This window comes from Lycium barbarum, chromosome 1 (genome assembly GCF_019175385.1).
Source record: "Lycium barbarum isolate Lr01 chromosome 1, ASM1917538v2, whole genome shotgun sequence".
NCBI classification, from domain to species: Eukaryota; Viridiplantae; Streptophyta; class Magnoliopsida; order Solanales; family Solanaceae; genus Lycium; species Lycium barbarum.
In genome coordinates this window covers 129,571,204-129,576,774 of record NC_083337.1, presented here as the reverse complement: position 1 = coordinate 129,576,774, position 5,571 = coordinate 129,571,204, and positions in this window count along the sequence as shown.

Here is a 5,571-nt window from a genome sequence, read left to right as displayed (position 1 = left end):
TGGACCGCGAGTGCAAAGGCAAAAGGGAGCTTGATTGCAAGACCCACCCGTTGAGCAGGGACGAAAGTCATCCTTAGTGATCCGACGGTGCCGAGTGGAGGGGCCGTCGTTCAATGGATAAAAGTTACTCTAGGGATAATAGGCTGATCTTCTCCAAGAGCTCACATCGACGGGAAAGTTAGGCACCTCGATGTTAACTCTTCGCCACCTGGGGCTGTAGTATGTTCCAAGGGTTAGGTTGTTCGCCCATTAAAGCGGTACGTGAGCTGGGTTCAGAACGTCGTGAGACAGTTCGGCCCATATCCGGTATGGGCGTTAGAGCATTGAGAGGACCATTCTCTAGTACGAAAGGACCGGGAAGGACGCACCTCTGGTGTACCAGTTATCGTGCCCATGGTAAACGCTGGGTAGCTGATGTGGCCTGATTTTACACCACAATCGATGCTTTTTAACTATAAGTTTTACTTGTTTTTAAGCAAGTCTATGTCATTTTACGTAGTTTTTGTCATGTTTCAGGTAATACGAGGTCCCTAGAGCCTAAGTGTGGAAAACAAGCAAAAACGTTGCAAAACTGGAAATAACTGGAAGTTCTGGAAAATACCGTGGAAAAATACTCTACGCGATCGCGCAGGCTCGACACGCGATCGTGATTAAGGGAGCAGGGGAGCTGACGTCATCCACGCGATCGCGCAGACATATGGCGCGATCGCGTTGAAGGATTTTCGGAAATTTCGACCAAAACTCGGATTTTGACGATTTCTTCCATTCCAGTTCATATAAATAGAAAATTAGGGCAAAATATTAGACATCTTTGGCTCAACACAAGTCCTTGGAGGCTAGGGTTTCACACCAACACATTGGAGGAGAAGATTGGAAGCACTTTAATGAGATATTCTTAATCCTTTCTTCAATTTCTTGTTTGGTATTGAATATTTATGTGTGTAGTATTTCATTTCAATACTTGAACCTTGTTTATGGAAGTATATATTGTTTAAGTTTGGATTGAATCTGTTGTTTTGCTTATGTGTTGGAATGATTTTATTCCTAATGAAGTGAGTTATTGTTTCTTTAATTAATCTCATTTTGAATGATTCTTAAGGGAGTAGCTAACCCTAAGACTTGCCCATTTATTTCGGTTTAAACTTGGAAGAGGAAAACTCGGGATTGGGAAAGATTAATTAACAAGAATTTGGGGCGTTAACCCTCATCTAATGGAAATCGACCTAGGAATAGGCGACACCACTTGTAGCCATATTCAGGTGTTCTTAATACTCCTAATTGCTTTAGGGATATTCAATTAGGTAGTCTAGTTAGTCTTCGGAAGAAGCTAATTTAGAGTCATTATCCGAGGCTAAGTATTATAAATTCACCATTATTTGTAAATCATGAAATACATTGGATCGTTACTTGAGCGTAGTCTCCCTTGTATCCATGCTTGTGGCCATTGATCATTTTACTTGCTTTCTAGGTTAGTTTACATTTTTGCATTAGTTATAATTTTCTCTCAAACAAAACCAAAATATTATCCATCGTTTGGCATTAGCGTAGTTGGTAAAAATTCCTACTTTTCCTAATCGCCTACATATTGTTCTCTGTGGGATTCGACCCCGACTCATAGTTGGGTAAAATATATTTGCATACGACCGTGCTCATTCTAATTAATAGGGTGGATTTGGACGTTATCAAAAATGGCGCCGTTGCCGGGGAACAATTGGTGTATTTTGGCTAATCTAGGAAATAAGCTAACTTGCTTTGAACCGAACCCGTAAATATTTGTGTAGTTGTTTTCTGTGTTTTATTTTTATTTAAAAAAATAAAAAATAAATAAAAAAAATGGCATCTTGGAATGAAAATGGGTTTGATGGTTGTAATCCATATTTTGATGACCCATGTCCATATTGTGGAGGACCCCACTTTTGGCAAGATTGTGAATATGCTCCCGGGAGAGAGATGTGTGCACCGTCTCAATCCTATGATCAGAGTGTTTGTAATATATGTGGTGGTCAAGGTGGACATTGGGGTGATTGTCCCAATTATTCCACTTCCCCTCCCCCTAGTTGTTCTAACGAAAATGCTAGCTATGCTTTTGAGTTTGACAGGGACAACAACATGACAAATGAAGGACAAAGTGCCGGACATGAAGGCATTATGACAATGCTCCAAACATACTTAGATCGAGAAGCTAAAATGGAGGAAGAGCGAAAGCTCCTCCAACAATCCATTTTAAAAAATGGAGAAGCCATAAAAAGACTGAATGATTCATTTGAGGATGCAAATTCCTCAATTGTCATGGAAGTGTCGACTCCTCAAAATGAAAAGGTTGAAGAAGAGATTTCAAGTTTACAAGATGAACCTGAAAATTCTTGTGACCATGACGAGAGTTGTGAAATTGAAGAAACGGTTCAACTTGAAGAAAATGAGCTAAGTCATGAAGAAGAAATCTCCAATTCTCGAAAAGAGGAAATTGAGGAAATGTTGAATGGCATTATGGCGAGAAATGAAGAATATGGGAAGATTGTGGCCAATTGGCGGGAAGTAGTTCAACAGGGAGATGATGAAACTATCCAAAACATGGATTTCACCATGTTAGGATTTTTACAAGCTTTGGACGATTCTCACCATGAAGAAAAACTTGACAAAGAGGAAATTTTGAGCCAAGATTGGCTAATGAATCAAGCCCAACAACTTGAAGCCTATGGAAATCACCGTGAAGGCTTTTCACGGATGATGGAAGAATATCTAAAAATGCATGTTGAGCAAAGTCAAGAAATGGAGTCACTTGAAATTGCTATCCAAAAATTGGAGGCCGAATTGAATGCAAAGATTGAGGAATGTAACACTCAATATCAAAAGGCCATGGATAGTAGTTTTAAGTTGGTTTCCAATGAAGAAGTGGTCACTATTGATTTTCAAGAGCTAATGATAAATTACCAACCAACAAATCCAAAAATAGTGAATGATGCCGAAATTGAAGAAATGATACTAGAGTTGCATAAAAAAGTTCATGAAATCGTTTTTGAAGACTCTAGTTCATTTATGGGTAAGAATGTCAAAATTCATGCAAATTTGAAATTTGAGCGCGTTGGACCACATTCGAACCATTTTTCAACATTGTGCTTGGTTGATGATATGGAAGTTGAACCAAACAAGCCAATGGAGAATTTTGGATACGAAGAAGAAAGCGTTTTTATTTTGAAGTTTGCTATGCCAAGAAGACAAAATGGCATTCCTCACTCAAAGGCCAAAAAGTGCAAAATGAGACATCCGAGAGTTGGCTTCTTTGTTTTTCTGCCACCGCCCCATGAGCGTCATCATAATCTTGAATCAAAATTGGGGCGCAAATTCATATCTTCCAAATGGCGAGAAAAGCGGTAAAGTTGGTAATCGTCATGCCGCGACGTTAACTTAAGCGCTTGGTGGGAGGCAACCCATCGTTTTAAAAAATTTTAAATCATTTTTGAACTTTGATTTTTTAGAATTATTTAGTTTATGATTTGTGACTAATCTGCAAAATTTCACAATTTTTGGAATTGTTTTGAGCAGGTTGGGTTTTCAGAACAGTAACAAATCAGTAGCTGCTGGTTTCTGTGCTTATTTTCGGAGTCTGGAAAAACAGTGCCTAATTTATCTCTGCGCGATCGCGCACCACACAGACGCGAACGCGGTAAAAAAAAAATAAAAAAAAAAAAATAACTCTACGCGAACGCGCCTTAAGGCCACGGGATCGCGCAGACACGCGCTTTCCAGGTATCAAAACAGAACAAAAGAGGGCAATACCCCTCATTTCCTTCACTTCTTCTCAAAATTTTCCCACTTTTCTCTCAAATTTTACGAAAATTCTTCAACTTGCAACCACAAGGTATGTGATTCTTTCATTGTCTTGTTCCTAGGGTTGTTTTCATCATCATTCCATGTTAGAAATTGTGAAAGATTTTTTTTTTCTTTTCTTTTACTTGTTTACGCATGAATATATGATGAAATTGTTGAATTTGTTGTTATACAAATTGTTGTTTGTTGTTGAGTGTTGTGAGTTGAGTGTTGGGTGCTGATATAAGAAAAAACAATTGGGCAAAACACAAGGTTAAAATCGTTGAATTGAAGCCCCAAAAATGATGCCCATAACCTGTTTGTGAAAATGCTTGGGAGAATCTGAAACGATTCAGCGCGATCGCGCCAATACAAGCCGCGAACGCGCTGAATAATGGACAAAAATGGCGCGATCGCATACTGTTAAACCGCGATCGCGGTTAAGGAAATCATAAGAATTACGCGATCGCTCCAGTTCGTTTCGCGATCGCGCTGAAGGAATACCGCAAAATGGCGCGATTGCGTCTCCTTGTCACGCGATCGCGCTGAAGGAATAATCCCAGTTCACAAATAGAATGCTCGCACAGAGCTGTTCAAAACCTGGGTGCCCAATGTCCTTAACCCAACTCCTCATTATACATCATTGTAGGTGTTCATATGCATTGTGTTTGTTTTGTAGGTACTTAAACTCAAAAAATGGCTTCATCATCCATTGCTGCGCAAGTACCCTTGATTGAATATTATGACACCACCACCTTCCAGTCAGCAAAATGTTCGAAGCTATATGATAGACTGTTGGGAAAGAGCTTCATTGAAGAGAGGGGCTTTGTAAGAGAAAGTTTGGAAGAAAAGATGCCCGAGTTCTATGGAAGGTTGGTAACAAGCGGCTGGATACGCTTTGCAGATGAACCAATCAGGGCAAATCATACCCTGGTGCGGGAATTCTACGCAAATGCTGCAGAGGCAGACATTACACATAGGGCAATTGTCAAAGTCAGAGGTGTGGATGTCCTGTGCAATGCCTCAAGAATCAATGCCTATTATAATTTTCAGGATGGAGACAACAGCGAAATGGCACAGATGTACGAAAACCTGCGGCAACAATGGTTTGTGACCCACCTTCACGGTGGGGAACAACCAAAGTGGCTAAACACAATGCAGAAAAGGATTGACTCTGCAGAGTTCACCGCTGAAGCCAAAACTTGGCTTGATATTGTCACATCCAGGGTGCTGCCTTCAAAACATGATTCAGAGGTGCCACTTGAGAGGGCTAAAGTAATTTGTGCTGTGATGGAAGGATTGCCTATTGATGTGGGGAGGCTCATTATGCAGGAAATTCGGGAGGTGGTGCTTGAACGGACCAAGAGCTTATTCTTCCCATCATTGATCACTTACTTGTGCTCCACTGATGGAGTGCCCACAAGACCAGGCGACAGAGAAAAAGGGCCTGCTGGACCGATTTATCCGTTGAAAAAGAGAGGGCCTGGTAATGTACAGAAGAAAAGGAAGATTGATATAGCAACATCATCATTTCAGCAGTTCACATCTACTGCATCAGATTCGATTGGTGGGGCATCTGCCCCCCCCCCCCCCCCCATGGCTATACCAATCTTGCCACCACTGCAAGAAGCCGCCAGGCCTTTCCAATATATCTCCACCCAGGTCCATGGGGTGGACAATCGGCTTCAGCAGCTAGTGGCTAGTCTCCCTGCGGGCCCACATGGAGAAGGCACATCTACAACTCCCTCTGTTCCTATTGGTCCA